At 44.2% G+C, this 26,665-nt stretch overlaps 1 protein-coding gene across 4 annotated transcripts in view; it reads right to left on the bottom strand.

Annotated features, from left to right (window-relative positions):
- SLC12A7 (solute carrier family 12 member 7) overlaps positions 1-26,665 on the bottom strand; it is a 175,070-nt gene that overhangs the window by 106,778 nt on the left and 41,627 nt on the right. The window lies entirely within an intron of this gene.

Genomic DNA, 26,665 nt, shown 5'->3' with positions numbered 1-26,665 from the left:
AGCACTGACCTCTCTGACCTCTGAATACAGGCTTTCACACAGGTTCCCCGTGTAGTCCTTTGTTCTCTGCTACCGACTAATCTCCCTCTTCCCCCTTCCCCTCACCATAGAACAGAAAGGGCTCGACTGATGTAAGAGTCGAGATTTCCTGATAATGAACAGTGTATGGGGGGGGGAGGAGGGGCGGACCTGGGAAAAGTCTTTTTGAATGCAGATAATGGCAGATAATTTGCCTAATATACCCAGTTACACCCCTTAGAGGACAGGGCCAATTTCAATTTTTGTGTTTTCATTTTTTCCTCTTTGTGCTTAACCCCTTAAGGTCAAAGCCTATTTTCGTTTTTGCGCTTTTGCTTATTCCATTTTAAGTTTAAGTTTAAAAGTCCATAGCGCTTGCATTTTTTCACCTAGAGACGTATATGAGCGCTTATTTTTTTGCGAAACCAATTGTACTTTGCAATGACAGGCATTATTTTTCCATAACATATGCTGCGAAACCGGAAAAAAATCATTTGCGCTGTCAAATTGAAAAAAAAACCGAATTTGTTTTGATTTCGGGGAGTTTTGCATTTACGCCGTCCGTCCTATGGTAAAACTGACTTGTTATGCATGTTCCTCAAGTCTTTACGATTACTATGATATATAACATGTATAACTTATATTGTATCGGATGGCCTGTAAAAAATTCAAACCATTGTTAACAAATATACGTTCCTTAAAATCGCTCCATTCCCAGGCTTATAGCGCTTTTATCCTTTGGTCTATGGGGCTGTGTGAGGTGTCAGTTTTTGCGCCATGATGTGTTCTTTCTATCGGTACCTTGATTGCGCATATACGACTTTTTGATCGTTTTTTATTACATTTTTTTTCTGGATTTGATGCGACCAAAAATGCGCAATTTTGCACTTTGGAATTTTTTTGCGCTGACGCCGTTTACCGTGCGAGATCAGGAATGTGATTAATTAATAGTTCGGGCGATTACGCGCGCGGCGATACTAAATATGTTTATTTATTAATTTATATTTATAAAATGGGAAAAGGGGGGTGATTTTGACTTTTATTAGGGGAGGGGATTTTTTATTAATAAAAACACTTTTTTACTTTTTTTTTTTTACTGTAACTAGAAGCCCCCCTGGGGGACTTGTATATAGACAGCACTGATCTCTCATAGAGATCAATGCTGTGTATATACACAGCAAAGATCGATTAGATCGGTCATAGATTACTATGGCCTGCTGCAGGCCATAGCAATCTATTGCCGAGCCGGGATCAGCGTCATTCCGACGCTGAGGCCCGGCACGGGCAGAAGAACGGATCTCCCCCCCGCGATCGCATCGCGGGGGGAGATCCGTCCCACTAGACACCAGGGACGTGCGGCGCAGTGCCTCTAAATGCAGCTGTCAGGTTTGACAGCTGCACTTAGAGGCTTAATTAGCCGGCGCGGCAACGGGACCCGCGCCGGCTAATAGAGGCACTGCCCGGCTGCACATGTCAGCCGGGATCAGCGCCGTTCAGAGCGGCACCATGACGTATCTGAACACCCCGAGCGGCACCATGACGTATCAGATACGTCATGGGTCGCTAAGGGGTTAAAAGGCCATGGCACTTGCATTTTTTCACCTAAAAACCCACATGAGCCCTTATTTTTTGCACCACTAATTGTACTTTGCAATGACAGGCTGAATTTTTTCATAAAGTACACTGCGAAAAATTCAATGTGTGGTGAAATTGAAAAAAAAAAAAAAAAACGCATTTCTTTTATTTGGAGGGTATTTTGTTTTACGCCATTCACCTTGGGGTAAAATTGACTTGTTACATATGTTCCTCAAGTCGTTACGATTACAACGATATGTAACATGTATAACTTTTATATTATGTGATGTCTTGTAAAAAATTCAAACCATTGTTAACAAATATATGTTCCTTAAAACCGCTCCATTCCTGGGCTTATAACGCTTTTATCCTTTGGTCTATGGGGCTGTGTGAGGTGACATTTTTTGCGCCATGATGTGTTCTTTCTATCGGTACCTTGATTGATTTTTGTTCGCTTTTTATTACAATTTTTCTGGATTTGATGCAACTAAAAATGCGCAATTTTGCAGGAATGTGATTAATTAATATTTTGGGCGATAACGCACGTGGCGATACCAAACATGTTTGTTTATTTATTTACTTTTATTTATAACCTGGGAAAAGGGGGGTGATTCACACTTAGTGGAGGGGGCTTTTTACTAAAAACACTTTTTTTTTTACTTTTACACTTGTACTAGAAGCCCCCCTGGGGGACTTCGTTTATGAGCACACTGATCTCTCATTGCGATCTATGCTGCATAGTAATACAGCATAGATCGATGAGATAGGCACTCAATTGCTCTGCTGCAGCCTGGAAGCAACCGAATGCCGAGCCGGGATCTGCTCAGACCCCGACTGGGTGAAGACACGAGGATCTCTCCTCAGGGACAACTTCCAGGGGGGGGGCGTGCGATCTCCGCCACTAGACACCAGGGAACGGCTGCATCAGGTAATCGGATGCAGCTGTCATCTTTGACAGCTGCATCAGATTATCTAATTAGCGGTCACGGCGATCAGACCGTGCCCGCTAATAGCTGCGGCCCTGGGCTACATGTGGCACCCGGGACCGCAGCCGTTTAGAGCGTGGCCGCCCTGCAGCCCTGCTCTGAACACCTGTGGGCGGCCTAAGGGTTAAACCAAAGCACATTTTCCCATAAGAAATCACTGATATGCAGGCAATTGGTTCCACACCCCAAAAATAATGTTTTTTTAAATTCTAAATAACATGTAGAACAGATTAAACAAACATTTAGAAACAGCTGAAAGTGTCATATTATAAGTTACTGTACAGTATAGCAATCAGCATGTAGTATATAATGTATAGTAAGTGCAAAAATCTGAAAAAACAGCAGCAGTTTGTAGATACAGGATGGATGTGCAGATCCCCACAATGCAGTAGCGTAGTACAACAGGCTAGAATAGAGAAGCAGGGCTGCTGTCAGAGGTCTGTGTGGTCACATGACAGCAATGGGGAAGGGGGGGGTGTTCAGCATGGACCAATCAGGTAATCAAGTAAGAATCACAGAGCTGTGCAGGAGGACAGTGACAGAAACTTTATATACAGCAGTTTGAATGGCTGAGTGTGAGTGCAGGCACATTATAGCAGCAGTGTGTATAGCTGAGTGTGAGTGTAAGCATTTTATAGCAGGAAAGGAGATGAGAGGAAACACAATGGCTGACAGAGAATGCAGGGAGTATAAAGGAATGAGCAGGGCAGATGTGGCACATAAATACAACACTCTCTGTCCGGGGAGAGAGGTTACAGCTATGGAGAGATTACCTTCACAGTCCTGTCCCCTGATGCAACACCAGCCTGAAGTGGATCTGCCATGATTTGGAAGGTGAAGGAGACTTCCTGGGTCAGAGTACAGTGCACTCCTGCTCCCACCCAGTACAAAAATCTCATAAACCAAAGAAATGCTCTTAAACCAAGTTACAATTTTGAAATACTGTGAGCTCTTCTTACAAAACGCTCTTAAACTAAGTTACTCTTAAACCAAGGTACCACTGTATTCTGTAGATTGTGAACAGGGAAGACCTGTTCATGTGCATGGGATGCAGCTTGTCATTGTACATAATGCAGATTTCAGTGCAGAATCCACATCCAAGCCAGTGTCTGATTTAACATCCAACTTCAGATGGAAGAGAACCTGACTGTTGGATTGGACAACTCAGAAGACAGAAGTCATTTCAAATGCCAGAAGCAATGGAGCAACAAAGCCACATTCTCAACACAACTGTATGACACCAAAAATCACACCCCATGTGGTCAAGAACGGCTGTGCCATATTGCCAATCAATGCCAGCAACAATGCATGGCTGGTGGTGACTGCATGGGGCCTGATTTTGACTGCAATGTGAGAGCATGGCCTAAAGAAAGAGGTAACAGACTAACAAAAAAATCCTCAAACACATATTGCTAAATACTTTGAAGGGCTTATCCAGTTTTACAGCATGATTATTATAACCTAGGAGTCTAGTTCCTAGCACCCATGGAGATCAGTTGTTTGAAAGGGGTTACTGGCACTGCTGTGTGTGCTCCTAAACAATTAAAACTTAAAATCAGAATTGTCTGGTTTTGCCGATATCAAACAGTCTGATCTTAGCTTTAATGTCTTAAAGGGAAACTGACAGCATGGATATTCATATATCCGTGCCTCCTGTTTCCCACTGCCGGTGACACAAGCAGTGGATACCTACTGTCCATGCTGTTCTGTGATCCAGCGTCTTCATGAAAAACAATCTTTAATTTCTGGACTGACAATGTCACAGTGGTGTGTCTGTGACACCGTCTGCGCCCGCTCTACTCTCTATCCAATGTTGTGGCCTTAGGCCACCTCCTTTCGCTGTCAATCATTCTGGAGGAGGCAGGGTGGCAGCCTGAAGCAACGGCATCAAATGAAGAGCAGGGTGGCAAAGGCTATGTGGGCGGGCGCAGACAGTGTCACAGACACACCACAGTGAAACTCTGTGTCAGTCAGGGAGTCCGTGTCAGTCCGTGAATAAAGACTGTTTTTTCATCAAGATGCCAGATCATAGAGAAGCACAGGCAGCAAGTATACACTGCTCCTGTCATTGGCAATGGGAAACTGACAGTACAGATGCATACATATCTGTGCGGTCAATTTCTCTTTAATGAGCACCACTAAAAGTAAACCTGAGCCATGGCTATAGGAAAAATATAAATTACTAACCGGTAATTTCTTTTCTTTGAGCCCATGACGGCACCCCTGGAGAGGTCCACCCCCTGCTCCCATAGGACAGGAAACAGGATACAGGAAATCCCTGGATCTTTTAAAAGAGTAAACTCCCCTCCTCTCGTCAGTCTTTAGCAAGGACCTAGGAGCGAAGCTCACAAGACACACAAACACAAAAAAAATATATATATATATCTACGTTTTTTTTTTTTTTTAAGTATATACAGCTATATACACATATATATATATATACATACATACATATACATACACCCACTCATACAAGGGCGGGATTTAGGCGGGGTGCCGTCATGGGCTCAAAGAAAAGAAATTACCGGTTAGTAATTTATATTTTCTCTCTTCGCCCGATGACGGCACCCCTGGAGAATAGAATAGGGATATACCCGCCTAGGGGGGGACTACAGCATGTAATACCCTACGACCAAAGGTCAAATCTTCAGTAGAAGATAGTTGTAACCTGTAGTGTCTGTAGAATGTATGTGGGGTGCTCCATGTAGCTGCTCTGCATATCTGGTCAATGGAAACTGATGCCCTTTCTGCCCATGAGGTTGCTACTGCTCTAGTTGAATGAGCACCGAATCCGACTGGTGTATCAATGTTCTTGGCTTTATAACATTCTCCAATTGCCTGCTTGACCCATCTGGCTATTGTCTGTGTAGAGGCAGTCTTACTGATATCTTTTCAAGGAAAAACTAAGGGTAAGTTATTACTCAAGCGCCATTCCTTCGTGACCTGTAGATAGTGTAGGATCGCTCTTCTAACATCAAGAGAATGGAAAGATGCTTCACGCTCATTAGTTGGTGTGTTGCAAAATGAAGGTAACACTACCTCTTGTGACCTGTGGAAGTCAGTAACAACTTTCGGTAGAAAGGCAGGGTCAGGAGAAAGAACAATTCTATCGTCTCTAATGGTCATGTAAGGGGCCTGTATAGAAAAAGCCCTAATCTCACTAACCCTCCGTGCTGACGTAATAGCTAATAGGAAGGCCAACTTGTATGATAGGAACTTAATATGACATTCGGTTATGGGTTCAAAGGGGTTAGTGGTAAGACCATTTAGAACTAAATTAAGGTCCCAGGGAGGAATCCTTGATTTAATAGTGGGACATAGTCTACTGGCTGCTTTAACAAATCTCTTGATCCATGGATGATCTGCCAGTTTACAGTCATAGAGGGCACTGAGGGCAGAGATCTGGACCTTAATGGTGCTGGGTCTAAGGTTCTTATTTAGACCCTCCTGAAGGAATTGTAGAATTAAAGGAACGTCCGGAGCAGCCAGTACATTAATCGGTTTATTTATAAATCTGCAAAATGCTTTCCAAGTACGCAGGTAAATGATAGAAGTAACCCTCTTTCTGCTGGCAAGTAGAGTGGTGATGACTTCCGATGAAAGGCCTCTATCTATCAACAATTGCCTTTCAAGTGCCATGCAGTCATGTGGAGATTCTGAACTAGTGGATGAAAGACTGGGCCCTGGCTGAGGAGATCTGGCCTGTCCGGTAGAATCCAGGGGTCCGTCAGAGACATCTTCCTGAGCCAAGAAAACCAGACCCTTCTTGGCCAAAAGGGAGCTATTAGTATAACGTGTGCCCTGTCTTGTCTGATCTTTCTGATAACTCTTGGAATCAGTCTGATAGGAGGGAAGGCATAAAGTAGGCCCTTGTTCCAGGGTTGCGCTAGAGCATCCAGGGCCATGGGTCTGTCGGCAGGGCAGAGGGAGAAGAACCTGTGGGTCTTTCTGTTCGTGCGTGAGGCAAAGAGGTCTATATCTGGAGTTCCCCACAGACTGCAGATTTGGAGAAAGACTTCCTGCGAGAGTTCCCACTCTCCCTGATTTAGTGAGTGTCTGCTGAGAAAGTCTGCTTTGACATTGTCCACCCCCTTCAAATGGAGAGCCGAAAGGGACAGACAATGTGGTTCTACTAGTCTGAAGAGAAAATGGGCTAACCTCATGAGCTGTGGCGATCTCGTGCCTCCCTGATGGTTGATGTATGCCACTGCTGAACTGTTGTCTGTTAAGATTCTGACATTTCTGTTCTCTATTAATGGAAGAGCCTGGGATAAGGAGAAGAATATTGCTCTCAACTCTCTCACGTTCTGAGGGTCTCTGGCTTCCTCTGGAGTCCACTGGCCCTGGAAGACCTGAGAATCCGAATGAGCTCCCCATCCCCGAGGACTGGCGTCCGTGGTGATGGTTATGACGTCCTCCAGATTCCAAGGGAGCCCTCTGGTGAGATGATCTCTTTCTTTCCACCAAGAAAGAGACCTGAGGGTCTGTGGAGATAGAAGAAAGGAAGAATCAAGAGAATCTGTCGCACCATCCCATTCACCAAGAATTTGAGACTGAAACACCCTGGAGTGATATTGTGCCCAGGGGACCGCAGGAATGCAAGAAGAGAATAGACCCAATAGTGACATAGCCTTTCTGAAGGTAGTCAGAGGAGTGTCTAAAAATTCCTGAGTTCTCTTACAGATGTTAGAAATTTTATTTTCTGGTAAGAATGACTTTCTGGATCTGGAGTCTAAACAGATTCCCAGAAACTGGCAGTGTTGAGAGGGGATCTTGTTAGATTTTTCGGCATTGATCTCCCAACCCAAGTTAGAGAGGATGTCCTCCACTATCTTAATCTGGGCCTGAAGGGAGCTAGACGAGTCACCTATCAGTAAGAAATCGTCTAGATATGGGACAATGATAATGTCCTGTTCTCTTATGTGGGCCATTACCTCTGACATTACTTTGGTAAACACTCTAGGTGCCTGTGAGATACCAAACGGTAAAGCCTGGTATTGAAAATGACCAATAGAATCCTGAAGTTTACTGCCACTCTCAAAAACCTTTGATGGTCTGGGTGAATGGGAATATGGTAGTAAGCATCCTTTAAATCTAGGGTGGCCATGTAACAATCCTGGGTGAGATTTAGGATGGCTGAAGAAACTGATTCCATCTTAAACCTCTCATAGGTCAATACCTTGTTGAGAGGTTTAAGATTGATAATGGTTCTGAAAGAACCATTGGGCTTCCTTACCAGAAATAAAGTGGAGTAAAACCCTCTACCATACTCTGCCTCTGGGACTGGAATCAGGACTCTCTTATCCAGTAAGGACTGTACTTCTAGTGAGAGAGCTACATGTTTCTCAGGATCTGATGACAAATCTGTAACCACAAATTTTTCCCCTGGGGAGGACAAGAAGGAAATCTTCAATCCATGTTTTATTATATCTAGAACAAACGTGCTATTGGAAATACCACACCATTGTGAGAAAAAACATGAAAGGCGACCTCCCACAGGGACCTGGCGTCATTGTGTAGGTTTTTTGGAACTGTGTTCTTGAATAGGAACCCTTTAGATTTTTTCGTGGGTCTCCACTCTTTCTTATTAGTATTAGGAGCCCTTTGTGTGTTCCTACCTTTTCCCTTGAAGGGGCGATTAGCCTGCTGAGGAATCAAAGGAAACCCCTTCTTTTTGTCTGAGGCCTTCTCAAGGATATTGTCCAGAGCTGGACCAAAAAGCAGGTTGCCTTCACATGGGACACCACATAGCTTGGATCTAGATGTGACGTCTCCTTTCCACTCCTTAAGCCACAGGGATCTGCGAGCAGAATTCGATACTGCGGCCGAACGAGCGGAAAGTTTAAGTGCGTCAGCTGACGCTTCAGACACAAATGACATAGCTTTCTCAAGGGTATCAAAGGGTTTAAGGAGTTCCTCCGCTGGTGTACCCTTGCTAATCATCTCTTTTAGCTCTGATAACCATACTTCTAAAGCTCTAGAGACTGAAGTAGCGGCCACCAAAGGCTTAAATAGAGCTGTGGATGCCTCCCAGTCCTTTTTTAAATAAACCTCCGCCCGCTTGTCCATAGGGTCTTTTAAGGAGGCACAGTCCTCAAACGGAAGAGCATTCTGCTTGAAAATCTTTGCCACCGGAGGATCTATTTTGGGAGCCACACCCCAAGTACTAGACTCTTCTTGGTCAAACGGGTACTTCCTTTTGAACTGTAAATCAAACAACAGAAAAAAAGGGGGGGGTTGTCTAATAATCATGAGTTCCTACTATATTCAGGACAGAAATAGGTGTATACCTATATCCCTATATATATATATATATATGAAAAAGACACTCACGGCAGCAGGGATAAAGAATTTTCTATCCGGGTTAGACCATTCATGTTTGATTAAGGTCTTGATATTCTGATGGATAGGGAACACCAAGCGTTTTTTAGGCGCTAAAGCTCCAAACATTCGGTCCTGTATAGTCTGGGATTCAGGAGTATCCTCTATGCCCATCGTCTCTCTTACTGCTTTAATAATGATATCTACAGTTGGAGACGGGTCAGTCGCAACCTCTAATCCTTCTACTCCTGACGACCCCAGGTCCTCTGCCTCTGTGCCTAGACTCTGTTCCTCCTCATCTCCTATGGAGGATGGAGGTTCGGATACAGACATACTATGCCCAGCTTCTTCAAGATCAACTGTTGGAATAACCACTGGAGCAGCCATAGGCGGAGGCAGATTCGGAGCTGGTATAGGGATTGTTGGAAGGGTAGGAGAAGGCACCTGAAGTGGAGGCTGCGACTGAGAAGGCATGGCAGCCCTAATTTCCTTCTTAATGATGCTTCTCATGTTACGTACAAATGAAGGTCCCTGATCTTCCAATACTCTATTCATACAACTACCACAGAGAAGTTTATTGTATGAGCTACTAAGACGTTTTCTACAAGTTGGGCATTCCTTGCTTTTAGCTCTGCTTTTACCGGATGACCCTTCCTAAATAAATGAGACAAATAAACAATAGAAATCATAAGAAAAAATAAGCCTGTTTGGGGAAAAACTCCCCTCTTACCCACTCCATACCGATAAAGCCTGTGTTGAAGGTGAAGTGGTTTCAATAGTTTCAGCGCTTTCCGCCTCCATAACGATAATAGAAGTTTTAGGAGGTTAGATATCCAACTGCAGCTAGCTACAGTGAAGCGGTATAACAGCACCGGGCAGCTACTCACTTGAAAGGAGCAGCTGTAGTACTGGATGTACTGCCCCGGCGTCTTCTTCGGCACCCTTTTTAAATTTGGCGCCGAATCCCTTGTGACCGGCTGGTCCCGCCCCCTATGCCGCGCGCTGATACGGCGTCACCCTCCCGGCGCTCTCCCCGAGCAGGCCTAAGCCCCGGAAGTTGCCGAACACGGCCGGCAGAGCAACCCCCTCCCCAGTGCTTCCGGTTACCCATGCCACAGCGCGCGCAGCGCTGCAGACCGGAGCACCAGCCGCACCGAGGAGAGTCAGGGGAGCCCCGGGGACCCGTCTTCCGGAGGTGTCGGGGGGGGAGCCAGACTAGGAGGCTGCTCCACCAGCGGAGTCTGATGCCGCCGGGACGCCGGTAAGGTATACCACGGCCACCCCAGTCACCTCTCTTTTTCCAGGGTTGGGAAGGAGAGAGACCCCTTCCAGCTCCTGCTCCCGTAGGGACAGGAAACAGAAACTGACGAGAGGAGGGGAGTTTACTCTTTTAAAAGATCCAGGGATTTCCTGTATCCTGTTTCCTGTCCTATGGGAGCAGGGGGTGGACCTCTCCAGGGGTGCAGTCATCGGGCGAAGAGAGAAAAAATGGCTTTTTTTTAATTTTGGCAGTCTTCTATAAACACCCCCCCCCCCCCAACATTTGGCTCTGCAAGATGGAAATACCTTTAAATAGGGGGGAAAGTCGTGAAAAAAGTTAAAAATTGGGTAAATCAAATGAAGACAACCAGCATTTAAAAGGGAAAAAAAAGAAAAAAGAAAGGTAACAAAGCTACAATATTAATATAGGATATGTGTAATCTACTGATTGCTTCTAAAAACACATTCCTAGCCGTGACAGACTTCTCTGGCTATGCTGTTAGGAAAAGAATACCAAATAAGACATTCATTTACTTTGTGTGTGGTCAGACCATAAGGCAATGATTCACCCAAAACAGCAAATGTGACTACACTGAAGTAAAACCAGAGGATCAAAGCAGTGATTTAATTTAGTAGGTGAAGCCACAGTTGTTTACAGAGATACTTCTTAAATTTTATGTAAAGCAATTTTGCCTTTTTTGTATTATAGTGATCAGAGATCTTCATTGGCCAAACACAAAAAAATTATTTGTAAGGTTTTAGAGCACACTGACAAATTTACAAATGGTAAATAACATTTATGAGATGCTAAGACATTGGGTGATAGACTAGGATAAGCCAAGCGATTAACTTGAGGTTTTTGTTATGGATAGAAGCATAAGAGAGATGACTAAGTATTGGCTTGGATCCACGTCATCCTTACAGGAGAAGTCCAGCCAAAAGCTATTTTAAAGTAAGTTACAGCCAAACATAAGTTATACAAATTACCATTAGACACTTATTGCACATATACAGATTTTTTCTGCACTTACTACTGCATGAAGTCTTCAATTTCTTTCAAAAATGGTGACATCACAACCCACTGTATAAGTCCTAAGGGCACGGGCTGGGCGGCGGCGGCAGCTGCTGTCGCTAGGGATATGGATAGCAAGACTTCCCAGCAGCTGCTGCTTCTTTCCCCAGGGCTACTCGCACACTTTGAACTGCCCCTGGCACAGTTGTGGGGCTCATCTCCCGGGAGAATACCATCATCGCTATCAGGGCAGCCCCGCACGACCGCTGGTAGGAACAGCTTCACCAGTCTGACCCTCCTGGCTGAAAGCGCCCTTGCTCCAGCGCTGGTGGCCAACATAAGCTCCCAGGAAGCTGCTGCAGGGAGAAGGATGCTTCCCCGAGGCTGGGGGAGCGGTTCCTACCGGGCGGGTGGGCACCAGAATGGTGCCAAAGGCAGTTTGAAGTGTGGGGGAAGGATCAGCAGCTGCTGGGCACAGTCCTGCCATCCATAGCCCTAGCAGCAGCCGCCAGCCCGCACCACTAGGACTTATACAGTGGGTCATGGCGTCACCATTTTTGCAAGACAACTTCATGCAGTTGTAAGTGCAGGAAAAAAAAAAAAAAGCATATGTGCAAAAACTATATGTGCATTTCCCGAAATAAGTGTATATTGGTGATTTGTATAACTTTTGGGGGGCAATAACATATTTCAAAATAGGATATGACATGGAGAGAAAGGATCTGCTGCACATCACACCTATGGCTGACACTAATGCTGCTAGGCTACATTTAAAAACCAACGCCAGGATGTTAGTATATAATTTGATCAAACCATATTGCCGCATGTACCATGTGCCGGTCTCCTGGTTCACATGGGTCCCTACACTAACTCCACACAGTGTTAGTCAGCGACTGCTAACCCCACAAAGCGTGCACAAACGCATATTATACTTTAAAATCGCTTTTGGCTGACTTCTCCTTTAAAGAGGTCCTGTGGCCTTTTGTGACATTGTTTGTTCTAGGGAATGTTTGTACTGTTATACATGTTATAGTGTTCTGTTATTTTACTATAAAAATGTACAACAGTTAAACAAAATAATCTTCTACTTTACTTGTGCCATTCTATAAAAAATACTTATGGGGGCACTAATGAGTATCTCAGGGTCTAGTGTTTCTATTAATTTGCAATAACCAGCGAATCTGCAGGCAGAACTGTGGTCAGAGGCTCGATAAGAGGGACTGAAGAGCACATCCACCAAACTACAAGCCCCTCAAGTTACTGTAGAGTTTAAAGTAATTTTAACTCCTATATGACTAAAAGTCATTAACCCTAGTATGTATAAACTTACTTTTTTGCTATTTTCTGCAAGATTACTTCGTTAGAATTTTGAAACTCAAGGTATTCCTCAAGTATGTAGTGGTTAATAAATTCCAGTTGTTTGTATAGTTTTATACAAGCATTCCGACAAAACGATGCTTTTTTTTTTTTTTTTTGAAAAGTACATATTTACATAACCAGGTCCTTTTAGGCCCGTATAATGTTTGTCATATATGCATCAGTTTGTGTGTCACATAAGTTACTGTGTTATTGTAATTTGGTTTGCTGGGGAGGGGGGTGGCTCATGCCTGCGTATCCTTCCCAACCTCCCATAGCCATGACACTATCGCAGGTCTTTCTGAACAAAGTAATGAGCATCAGGAGGACAGCATACACTGTGTGCTGATGGCTAAAGGACCTGTGATGATGCCATGTGATGTTGGGAGAAAGGAGTCAAGAGTATAGAAGAATCTGGCGAAATGTATGGCTATGTTCACTCATAGTATTTATGTCAGTGAATAGATATGAGGACCATAACAATGGACTTTTAGGCCCTTGTAATTACTTTTTTGGTGTTTTTTACTATCTTACGTGGCAATTTTGAAATAAACTTGTAAAAGCTATTTATTTTTTTTTAGTTCCTCCACAGGATCTGCAGATGGGCCTAGAAGGACAGGGTTATGTGAATGTGTAGATTTCTAACGTCATGCATACTAGGATTCATGCACGGATGTCTAGGTCACACTGAAGCAGCGGGGCAGCACACTGATTGGCTGGGCGGAGAGCAGGAAGCCAGGACCCCGTGCAGCAAGGAGACAGGTAATGTATACACACAGGAGCTGACCGCTGCGAGTATGTATGCACAGGAACTGCCAGGACCTTGCCTCATAGCGGATCTCGCTGCAAAACTCATAGCGAGATTTCCTCCGCGAGTCGCCCTGTGTGAAGGTCTGCGTTTACACATACGATTCGTTCGATTTGGATCATTATGGTGCAAATTCGAACGATTATCATTCCATGTAAACACAGCATATCAGATTCCAACCCATAGGGGGAGATTTATCAAACTGGTGTAAAGTAGAATTGTCTTAGTTGCCCCTAGCAACCAGATTCCACTTTTCATTCCTCACAGATTCTGGTGGAATCTGATTGCTTGCTAGGGGCAACTTAGACAATGGTGATACAATCTATCAGGATGACAATTCTGCTATCTGCACTGCTCACTGGCCATCCCAGTTACAGAATTAAATAGTAATAAACCTGTGGGGAGCATTCTTGAGGACAGGGTTAGGAGGAGTTTTTCACCACCTGCTACCATCGGGGAATGAACATCTGTCTTGAACAGTGGAACAAAACTGACATAACTGTTATTCATGATTTATATTTATCTATTTCTCAATGTACTTGAACTATATTATGTGCAAAAGGGGGCCCTACCTTATCAATACAAAATGTGTGATTTCTACTTGGTGTTTTTCTTCCCTTATTCCTTATTCCTCCATATTACAGGGACATGCCCCCAACAGGAAGCACCCCAACGGACAATTTAGTCAAACATTTCTAGTAAGAACAGAAAAGGAACAGTACAACACAGCGATATATATATATACGCTCTAGAATTGTTAATTCAGAGGGAATACAAGGATTTACTAACACAACAGGAATTTGAAAATTAGAGGAGTGAATTTACAGTATTAGGCTATGTTCACACAACGTATAGAGATCGGCCGTTCCGTGACCCAGGCGGGTCACAGAACAGCCGGTCTCTGCCTTGATCATCCCGGCCGATACCGCAGTAACAGCCGGATGATCTTTTGGCCGCAGGGTCCTGATGCGGGCGCATCAGCGTGCGCCCGCATCAGAACCTCCCATAGCACACAGTGAAGCAAGGGGCCGGAGCCGCTTGCTTCACTGTGTGAACTGACAGGGTTTCCTACGGCCGCAATTCACTGAATTGCGGCCGCAGAAAAGTGACAAGTCAGTTCTTTGCGGCCCCGTGCAGGATCCCGGCCGGAGCATATGTCATGTGTTTACCCTCCTGCCTGGATCCCATAGTAGCAGAGGCAATGTGCACACATGTGTAAAGTAGGCCGTTGTTGCCGTACTTTTACATAGTGTGAACATATACTGTGTGTGAACCCAGCCTAATGGCCCTATTCCACGGGTCGTCATAGAGGAGCAATTGAGCGATGTCAGCGCTTGTTTGCTCCTCCTTCCGGGGCGGCGGGGAGCTGCGGGGGGGCTGCCCGGGTGATCGCTGATCGTCCATCGCCCATAGGATATAGCAGCATCTGCTGCCGACGCTCCTATTCAACGGAGCGACCGCAGCAGATCGCTGCTATATCAGTCGCTTGTTTTTCAACAGGTTGAAAAACAAGCGACTGCAACAATCAGCCAACATGAACGATGTCGGCTGATCGTTGTACTCTATTCCACGGGGCGATTATAGTCTGTAGCGGCCTATATCGGCTGAATACAGCTGATAATCGTTCCGTGGAATAGGGCCTTAACACTATTTCAGTCAGTATTGTGGTCCTCATATTGCAACCAAAACCAGGAGTGGATTGAAAACACAGAAAGGCTCTGTCCACACAATGTTGAAATTGAGTGGATGGCCGCCATTTACTGCCAAATATTTGCTGTTATTTTAAAACAACGGCTATTATTTACCATTAAATGGCGGCCATCCACTCAATTTCAATATTGTGTGAACAGAGCCTTTCTGTGTTTTCAATCCACTCCTGGTTGAGGCTGCAATATGAGGACCACAATACTGACTGAAATATACTGTGTGAGAACCCAGCCTTAGGGTATGTTCACACTGAGTAAAACAGGCGTAAGTCTGCCAGTTTCAGTGTCCCATAGCCTGTCTATCGGAGAGTGCACGCTCCCCTGCAGCCGCCGCTCTCCGCTCAAAGTAGTGACACGTCACTTCTTTGAGCAGAGAGCGGCGGCAGCGGAGGAGTGTGCGCCCTCCCATTTACTCAAAGCAGGACACTGAGCACGGTGGGATCCCGCAGCGGAGAATTCCGCCGCATTTGCTCAGTGTGAACATACCCTTAAGAAGCGAAGTGCTTCATCAGCTCGGCAGCCTTTGAGCTCTGTGCCACTCCCAGTGCCTGGAAAAGCTGAATAAGATTCCTAGGACTGGATCCAGTTTTTCCAGGCACCCAGGAAAGAGTGGTACAGAGTTCAAAGAGTAGTCTGCTGATAAGCAGACTACCAAAGCGTTTTGTTTCATTAATGCTGTATGTTCACTAATCTCTAATAAAAATCACTGACACTTTCTTATGTACATTCTCCAATGTAGTATACATGATAAAAGGCCCCAAAGACACCTATATTGAGGAGTAAAGATGGACTTAATCACCTTGAAACTAATCAGGTTTATTTAGAATTTAAAAAAAAAAAAAAAAAAAAAAAATGATTTGTCAGACTCCAAACTTTTTGCAATTGGTCTGCTTCAGGCTAATCTGTACAAGAGCAACGACACCTTTTAAAGTGACAAAATATGCCTGCTGCTGAATGTACATTCACTGGGCAAGGTGCTGCGAATGTGTGGCACCTGGAGGAAAGTGTTATATACACTGCTGAAAAAATTAAGGGAACACTAAAAAGACCACATCCCAGATCTCAATGAATAAAATATTTTAGTTGCAAATCTTTAATAGCAAAATATATTCAGAACAATAAAACATAAAAATTATCAATGTAAATCAATATTAATATCCCATGTAGGTGTGGCTTAGGAATGATACTTAAAGCCACTCTGTACCCACAATCTGACCCCCCCCCCCCCAACCGCTTGTACCTTTGGATAGCTGCTTTTACTCCAAGATCTGTCCTGGGGTCCGTTCGGCAGGTGATGCAGTTATTGTCCTAAAAAACAACTTTTCAACTTACAGCCCCGTGCCCAACAGGCGTGGCCTAGATTGTTTATGCATTAGTCTGGCACAACCTCTCTGTCCCTCCTCCCCACCCTTATCATTAGGAATGCTCCAGGCAGATTGTCTCCTATTTCCCACCTGTGTCAGCCCGGCACATGGGCTGGATCGTTAAGTCACCTGTGCAATGATCAGACAGGAGAAAATGTTCCAGTGGCATTCCTAATGATGGAGAGGGTGGGGAGGTGGGACGGAGTTGTGGTGCAAAGTTAGGGCACAGATACTCCAGTTTGGCACAGAGCTGCAAGTTTAAAAGTTGTTTTTTAGGACAATAACTGCATCACCTGCCGAACGGACCCCTGGACAGATTTTGGATTAAAAGCAGCTATTCGAAGGTACAAGTGGTTGTGTGTGTGTGTGGGGGGGGGGGGGGGGGGGCGGGGCAGATTGTGGGTACAGAGTCGCTTTAAATTTAAAGTGGACTTCATGCCCTCATACCACCCTCACAGAGTCTGTTTCTGACAGTTTGAGCAGACACATGGATATTAGTGGCCTGCGGAGGTCATTTTGCAGGGCTCTAACAATGCTCTTCCTGTTTCTTTTTGCACAAAGGAGGTGGTAGTGGTCCTGCTGCTGGGTTGTTGACCTCCTATGGCCCCCTCCACCTCTCCTATTGTAATGTCCTGTCTCCTGGTATCTGTCCAATGCTATAGACAGTGTGCTGACAGACACAGCTAACCTTCGTTCACAGCTTGCATTGATGCGTCATCCTTGATGAGCTGGACTACCCGAGCCACTTCTGTGGGTTGTAGATACCACCCCATGCTACCTCTAGGGGTGAGAGCAGTGACAAAAGGAAAAAAAAAGCCAAAGCAACGGCCAAAAAGGATGAGAACCGAGAAAGTCTGTAGTCACCACCTTCAGAAACACTACTTTATAGGGGTTGACAACTGTATTATTTCTACCTGTGGTCCTTTTTATTTGCACAATAGCAGGAGAAATCGATTCACAGCGTTCAGTGTTGCTTCATAACTGGACAGGTTGACTTCACAGAAGTGTGATTGACTTGCAGTTACATTGTGGTGTTTAAATGCTCTCTTTATTTTTTTTAAGCAGAGTCCATTACCACTTACACATGATAAGCTAGGTCTTTCAGGCTAAGCAAGTGTTCACTGAGTGGTGAGGCATACAGTGCATACCTTACTGCTCAGTATGTAATGTTCATGGTGCCATAGCAAAGGACTCCATAGGAATTAGCAGAGGAGCAAGGACTCATGTCATTTTGACATAAATCTCCATTCAACTACAGTAAGCAGCTATTCAACTTTTTACATTAGGTGTTGTTGTAGTTGCAGTAACCTACAGAATAAATTTGTTATCTTAGTTATTGCTATACAAAATTAAACAAATAAAAAGCGCAGAATCTTTTTTCCGACTAAACCATAGAAATACATATTTTTCTAATCTCTATGGTGGTGGCTCTGAGGCTGTGGGGGAGATTTATCAAAGGGTGTAAAATTTAGACCGGTGCAAACTGCCCACAGCAACCAATCACAGCTCAGCTATCAGCTCTGGTAAAAAGAAAGTGGAGCTGTGATTGGTTGCTGTAGGCTGTTTGCACCAGTCTAAATTTAACAACCTTTGATAAATCTCCCCCTATATGCACATTATAATTTTGGACTGTATTTTGCAGTTAAAAAGTCTTTTTTCCCCAAAGCAAAAAGGCTTTTCACTATTTGAGTCATTAAATATGGCCATTTTGGGATGTATTTTTAAGACTTTTTAAGCTTTTTAAGCTCTAGTACTCAGCACCCAGCACCCAAGAAGAAAAACTATTGTTAGTTGGGACAAAATGTGGGTCATTTACAGCCAAAATATGGATGTATGTTGACATATAAACTGACAAAAAGCCTCCAACACTTGATGTGCATATTTGCTAAGAATTATTTTACCACCAAGTTAAAAAAAACTCAGAATAAAAATATAATTTCTTTCAACGCTGACACTTTGGGGCTGTTTTGTGTAAACACTACTGAGGGTGTGTTATCATAATGCAGAACTGTGGTTTTTGATGCGTTTGATATGCATAAAAGCTGTGTTCACAGTATACATTTTTAACACAATTTTTTTTGCTTTGAAGAACTTCAAATCTCTCAATGAGCTCACCAATCATTCAAAAAAAAGGAAGAATGCACACACAGCTTCAAATAGAAACAGAACTGAAACATTGACTCCTTTGCTGTACTCAGTTGCTGTATTTACCTACAACTTTTGAACATGTGTTTAGGTAGGTGCATCAGAAAATACATTTATATGTTGCACACCTTAAATTTTTAAGGCAATTGAAAAAAAAAAGAGTGATTAACCCTTAAGGCCTTATTCCACCAACAGATCTGACGACAGATTATCTGCCAAAGATTTGAAGCCAAACCCAGGAACAGACTATAATCAGAGAATAGGTCATAAAGGAAAGACTGGATTTCTCCTCTTTTCAAATCCACTCCTGGGTTTGGCTTCAAATCTTTGGCAGATAATTTGTCGTCAGATCTGTTGGTGGAATAGGGCCTTTAGACGACCCAGGGCGTATAGTTACGCCATGGAAGTCTGTCCCCAGACGACCTAGGGCATAACTGTACGCCCTGGGTGTTTCTCCCGCTATGAAGCGTGCTCCGGAGCGGAGCGCGCTTCATAGCAGGTGGGGGCCGGGACTTCACCGGTAATGACACGCTGCAGCGATCGCGCTGGCGTGTGTCATTAACTCCTTAAACGCCGCGACCGTGGCACGACCGCGGCGTTTAAGTGTAAGTGACAGGGGGAGTCCGGGAGATCAGTAAAACGGACTGCCGGAGGTCTCTTAGGGTACTATTACACCAAGCAATTTTCCGACGACTAACGATTAACGATCTTAAACGACCGCTAAGGCAAACGACCCGAAATCGTTCGCCCAAGTACACGAAACGATGATCGTTATTTATGATCGTTCTTGCGGTCGTTTAGTCGTCGCTATTGCGTACGTTTCAGCTGTGAATTTTTATTCCACCGAACGATGTGGGAACGATGTGCGAACGATGTGCGAACGATCAAACGATAAAAAAAATAGGTCCGGATCCTATTAAACGATCAACGATTTCTCGTTGGTCGTTTAATCGTTGCCTGCTATTACACAAAATGATTATCGTTCAAATCCGAACGATTTAACGATTTTTCGAACGATAATCGTTCCGTGTAATACCACCCTTACCTGCCTCCGTGCGGTTCGATCGGCGATCTGCTGCACTAAGCCTGCACAGGCAGGCTCAATGAGCAGATTGCCGATAACACTGATCAATGCTATGCCTATGGCATAGCAATGATCAGTGTAAAAATCCAAGTACTGTATGTAAAAGTCCCCCAAAGGGACTTCAAATCTGTAAAAAAAAAAAAAAAAAAAAAAAAAAAAAAAAAAAAACACTAACACACAACCACAAAACCCCTCCCCCAATAAAAGTTGAAATCACCCCCCCTTTCCTATTATATAAATAAAACATATAAAATAAACAAATTAACATATAAAATACCGTAGCGTGCGTAATTGTCCGATCTATTAAAATATAACAAGCGTCATTGCGAACGGTAAACGGCGTACACGAAAAAAAGGGAAAAAAGTGCGCGGATTACAGATTTTATGTTACATTATATATAAAAAAAAAAATATAATAAAAAGTGATCAAAACTTCCAATCTTCACAAATATGGTGTTAATAAAAACTAGAGATCATGGCGGAAAAAATGACACCCCATACAGCCCCGTAGGTGAAAAAATAAAACAGTTATAAGCGTCACAATAGTCCCATTTTATTTATAATTAATTGCCAAAAAAAAAGGATTTCAATTTAAAAAAATATATAACATTAGAGAATGTGTGTAAACCTGCATATGGTTGTGTTTGGGCTGACCTATAGAATAATTGTATCATGTCGCTTTTACAATATAGTGCATTACGTAGATATAGGAACCCCCCAAACTGTACCATATTGCATTCTTTTTTGCGATTTCACCAATTTATATCTTCATAAATAATATATTTGGAATTCCATCATACATGTTATGGTAAAATGAATGACGCCATTACAAAGTACAACTATTCCTGTAACAAATAAGCCCTTACATGGTAGATAAAAAACTAGTAAAAAAAGTGCTAGAGCTCTTAGAAGGGGAGGAGGGAAAAACGGAAACACTAAGATCATAATTTGCGCGGTCCACTGGGTCATTTTGGGCCTGGTCCTCAAAGGGTTAAACTGCAACATTAGAATATAGCCTAAGGGTACAAACACACACACCGTATATGCAGCAAATACTCAGCAGATACGCAGCAGATTTGATGCTGTGTTCAGTTTAGATCTAATCTGCTGCATATCGCAGCAGGAAATACGCTGCGTATATGGTGTGTGTGTTTGTACCCTTACAGAAATTGGAAGGGGGGAAAAAAAAAAAAAAAACATAGATGCCAAAAAACAACATGGCAGGAATTCAAAGTGGGAAACTAATCAGCAGGTTAGACGAGTCTGACTTGATGATAAATTCTAAGGGTGCGTTTACACAGAAAGATTTATCTGACAGATTTTGGAAGCCAAAGCCAGGAATGGATTTGTAAAGAGGATAGATCCTGTTCCTGGCTTTGGCTTCAAAGATCTGTCAGATAAATCTGTCTGTGTAAACGCACCATTACAGGGTAAAGGACAATGAAGAATCTACCTTTTATTACATGCATGTGCTGCTCTGTTATGGGCCGTTTACACAAAGATTTATCTGACAGATTTTGGAAGCCAAAGCCAGGAATGGATTTGAAAAGAGGATGGATCCCAGTCTTTCCTTTCTGACCTGATCCCTGTTTATAGTCTGTTCCTGGTTTTGGCTTCAAAGATCTGTCAGATAAATCTGTCTGTGTAAACGCACCATTATGGTTAAAAGTTTTATTAATATGTAAATCAGGGCATTTGGTGCACTGGGATGGCCTTTACCCCACAGATCTGGTGCACAGATCTGTCCTATGCCTACTAATGTATATTCTAATGCCCCCTGAAGTGTAACCAGGGAGATATAAACACATCAAGTCACATTGTGTGTTTAGACAGATTTATCTGACAGATTTTTGAAGCCAAAGCCAGGAATAGATTTGAAAAGAGGAGAAATCTCAGTCTTTTCCTTATGACCTGTTCTCTGTTTATAGTCTGTTCCTGGCTTCGGCTTTAAAAATCTATCAGATAAAGATCTCTGTCTAAATACACCATTAGTACTGTGAGGCATCAACCAATCATTGACCACAGCAGTGTCCTGCCAATGGCCTCATTCACACGTTTATAATGCTGTCCGCAATCATAGACAGCACACTGTGCATTCATAGTGGTCCGAAATTCATGGACCACTACATTAAAAACAATGACCTGTGCCGCTATTTTTTGTGCGCACTAGAACAAGTCTTATTTTGCAGCACAGATCACCACCTATCACAGATCTGCAAAAATTGCGAACGTGTGAACAGGCACATAGAAATCTATGGGACCTACAATTTGTAATTTCGAATCCGCAATTAGGGACAAATTTGTGAATGAGGCCTGAGGACTGAGGAATTCTCACGGATAATGTCCGTGGAATTCTGCTGTCTGTCCGCGCGCACGGCCGCGCGCCTTTCCGCCGGCTCCATAGACACCATTCTATGGGCCGGCGTATCCCGCTATCCGCCGAATTAACTGACATGTCACTTCTTTTGGCAGATAACGTCCGTGTCCGCGGACAGCCGATGGAATTCCGTAGTGTGAACCCACCCTTTAGATAGATGGCTTGCTCAGGTGTTTTAAAGGTAACCAATCAGCACAGACTGTGCTGAAAAGTTCCCTGCAGTACATTATAGAGCTACTGTGCAGCTTGCGGAGCGTACCAGCCACGGCTGCAGGAGTAGCTTTATAAATTGGGGCAGGGAGAGGGTTGGTAACTAGTCATCTGAGTGAGGAGCCACAAGTCACGGCTCTCTGCCCGTCAGCGCGCAGTGCGGGGAAGACTGACAGGTAGAGAGGCCACTAACTGGTCTCTGCCTGTCAATGATAGCTGCACTGTGCGCTATACAGTGGTGATCAGAGGAGGCTGCTGTAAAGTCATCTGTACAGCTTTGTAGCGACATGTAAGGGCCCTATTCCACAGCTTTGTAGCGACATGTAAGGGCCCTATTCCCCATTTGGCCCGATTCGGCCGATTATCATTCGATGAAATAGAGAGAACGATCAACCGATGATCGTGTCATCGGCTGATCGTTCATTTAGGGCCAGACCTAAAATCATCGTTCCCCCACCGCGCATCGCTACGGTTGAATAGCGGTGCGCGGCGGGCGACCGACGATTTGAGAAGAAACAGCAGCAGCATCATCATCATACATTGCCTGGCTGCAGATCGCCGCTCGTTTACATCGTTGATCGGGCCCTCCTCGGCCCGTGGAATAGGACCCTAACACCAGTAGATGCAGGAGACAATAGCAGCTCCCAGTGGAATGACCTCTTTAAAGGTCACAGAGCATGCTCAGTAATGTTTTACAATCATCTTAAGGGGGTAGACTGTCTACTGTCTTCTATGCCATGAGGCTTGCTGTAAAGCCTGTCACTAAATGCTATTAAAGAACAGCCAAGGCAAGATGACAGCCCCCGTAACAATGTACAAAAAGGGAAATAGCGTTTAAGTCAAAAAATAGAAACAGATTAGAATAAAAAAATAACTTAGTATCTGACTCAAATCAGTAAAAGGAAATTAAAGGTGACATTCCCTTTAAACCTACCGGGAAAAGGATAACAAATCATGGTCTCTGCAGCTGCACTTTATTAGTACACACATAGGAAGAGCCCTGGCAGTTAAAGGTGTTATCCAGCACTACAAAAACATGGCCACTTTCTTCCAGAGACAGCACCACTTTTGTCTCCAGTTTGGGTGGGGTTTTGTAACTCCGTTCCGTTCCATTGATGTGAATGGAGCTTAATTGCAAACCACACCTGAACTGGAGACAAGAGAGGGGCTGTCTCTGGAAGAAAGTGGCCATGTTTTTTTAATGCTGAATAACCCCTTAAGCCCTAAAGGGGGTGATCGACTCAATGTACAGTTAGACTATGTTCACACATGGTATTTTGATCAGTCGGTTTTTTTTAGCCAAATCCCGGAGGGGATATAAAACACAGAAACTGTGCAAATCTTTCCATTATAATATTGCCCTTTCCGTTCAATTTCTAATTTTGACCAAATAACTGACAGAAATACTGTGTGTGAACATAGCCTTGCCCTGTTTTAGGTAGGTTTTGCACCTAGGACTCTGAAATTTTGGGTTTTATAATAAAACATAGCTTGTTTTCTTAATGGGGACTGTCTCTGGTTCATGCTGCCTGCGGTTTGGAAAGCAGGAAACCACTGAGAGGTTACCTAACTGCATATACTGTATAAGTGTAAACATTTCAACAATACATAGCGGCGTTTCCAGTTCAAGGGTAAACTTTAACCATTTACTCTAAACTGATTTACTAACTGTACACTTGGCAGAACAAAGAAAGGCCTGATTTGTTTGTAGTACAACACTTAAATCTTTATTCCATGATCATCTAGTAAGATACAAATAATGAGTCATAAGGGAACCAAAACAAATACCTAAGTGAACCACAACACAGTTATGTTCACACAAAGGATTTACCACTGGATTACTTTTGTGATTTGCAATTTTTATGCTGCAAATTTGGTTGAAGTTTTGGACACAGTATAAGGCTATGTTCACACACCATCAAAATGACGACCATGCAATAGAAAGGGACATCTTTTTTGACGGTGTGTAAACAAAGCCTGGGTTTACATTTCCCCCAGCACACTGTTCAGGGAGCTTTGTTGTAAGATCCATTTGTGCTGCAGTATTTAGGCATCTAGGGATCCTGCAAAATAAACCAGACCAACTCCACCGAAGTCAATGGGATCTCTCGAGTATCTTTTAGTGGCAGTTACAGAATAGACATACGGTCCATGCAGTTTCCGTGCATTCTGCTGTTTAATCCCGTGTAGTAAGGCTGTTTGGTGCACTGGGGACGGGGCTAACCCCAAAGCACCAATCCGGCCAACTCCAATGATCATCATTAGAAGGGAGCGGCCAGTCGGGGCTGATTGTTGCTCTAGGGGCAGTAGCCCCACCTCTACTGCTCCAAAGAGACGTCAGATTAAATTGCAAAGTGCATGGAAATGGCGTTGAGGATTGCGTTAATAGACTTGCCTTCATCCTCAGCATTTAACCTGCTGATAGATTTCCTTTAAATTTGGTAGGGCCTACAGCGTTCATGTCCTAGTCCTGCACCACCTCTGTGATGGTAATCTCCCCCCATCCCCCAGATTCTTGTACCGCCCCTGGGCCAGTTCTCCAAAAACCAATACTCGTTTCTTGAATTGTGCCGTGATCCTAGAAAGGCACAATGGCATACTGGTGTGGAACGGCCAGTGAGGCACATGTGCAATTGAAGAAACGAACGTACAAGACCAGAGATCCGGCATGGGGGCGGTACGGGAATCCAGGGTGGCAGAGAATACCACTACAGAGGCAGCACAGGCCTAACACACAAACACTCTAGGCCTCGCCTCATTGACACCGCTACTGAGAAATAAAAGATTATTTTACACCCAAATAACGACATCAGCAGCATTTTGGAAAAGACATCCGTTTAAAGGGGTACTCCAGCGGGGGGGGCTATTTTGGGATCTGGCCAGGGAGGAGGTGGCTGAGAGAAAAGACGTCCACTCACCTCCCCGAATCCAGCAGCAGGTATGGGGAGGTAAGTGGACGTCTTTTCTCTCAGCCACCTCCTCTTAACACTCTTAAAGGGGTTGTCCGGCGATAAAAAATTATTCACAGAATAACACACATTACAAAGTTATACAACTTTGTAATGTATGTTATGTCTGTGAATGGCCCCCTTCCCCGTGTTTCCCCCCACCCACGCTAGACCCGGAAGTGTGGTGCATTATACTCACCGCATCTCGTGTCGTCCACGGTCTCCGATCCTCAGCAGTGACGTCTTCTTCGGGAGCTTGGCGGATCTTCCCGAGTGCCGGCCATCCTCTGCAGCGTCATCCGAAGCTCAGCCGCGATTGGCTGAGCATAACTGTGCTCAGCCAATCGCGGCTGATGACGCGGCCACGTCATCAGCTGCTCAGCCGCGATTGGCTGAGCACAGTTATGCTCAGCTAATCGCGGCTGAGCTTCGGATGACGCTGCAGAGGGCGGCCAGCACTCGGGAAGATCCGCCGGCCTCCCGAAGAAGACGTCACTGCTGACAATCGGAGACCGTGGTCGGCACGTGACAGGTAATGTATAGCGCACCACACTTCCGGGTACACGGGTGGGGGTGGTGGGACACGGGGAACGGGGCCATTCACAGACATAACATACATTACAAAGTTGTATAACTTTGTAATGTGTGTTATTCTGTGAATAATTTTTTATCGCCGGACAACCCCTTTAATAAGGAGTGTGTACAGTTAAAGGGCCAGTGTCAGTAGTCATAGGCACTTGCCTGGGTGCTGACACTGGCCGGGCCTGGCAAGAAGCGCATCGGAATTCCAGACAGTATGCTGGATGCTCCCATAGGGTTCTATGGGGTGTCTGTGCTGGAACTCCAGACAATTATAGGACATGTTCTATCATTTTTGGCCCTATGTTCCAGCACAGACAGATTTTTCCTGAAGGGTGTCTATGTCAAATATAGAAGCCTATGGATGAGGAACTTTATCCAGATTTTCTGATAAGAAATCCAGAGAGATTTTCCTTAAAGGGGTACTCCAGAGGAAAAAAACCTGCAAACTCTCCTGGTCTCCACACTGAAAATAATAATACCACTTCCTGCAGGACATACAGCAGCTGACAAGTACTGGAATACTTGAGACTTTTTAACATAAGTAAATTACAAATCTCTGGCACCAGTTGATATGAAAGAAATTTGTTTTTGTGAACTACCACTTTAAGGCTGTATTCTCACGGAACACGGACAAGGAAAGCCTGGAATGGAGTCTCTGTGATAAGATACTGGGAGCGGGGGAACTGTACTCATATGCGCCGCAATGTAACAAATCAGTGGCGCGCGGTGCTGTCATTACAGCACGGCGCATATGAGTACAGTCCCCCACTCCCAGCATCTTATCACAGATGCTGTCCGGGCGGGGGAGACTCCATTACAGGCATTCCTTGTCCATGTTCAAGGGTACAAACACACACACCATATACGCAGCGCATTTACTGCTGCGATACGCAGCAGATTAGATCTTAATAAC

Source organism: Dendropsophus ebraccatus, chromosome 2 (assembly GCF_027789765.1).
Source record: "Dendropsophus ebraccatus isolate aDenEbr1 chromosome 2, aDenEbr1.pat, whole genome shotgun sequence".
NCBI classification, from domain to species: Eukaryota; Metazoa; Chordata; class Amphibia; order Anura; family Hylidae; genus Dendropsophus; species Dendropsophus ebraccatus.
This window is presented reverse-complemented; position numbering and strand designations above follow the sequence as displayed.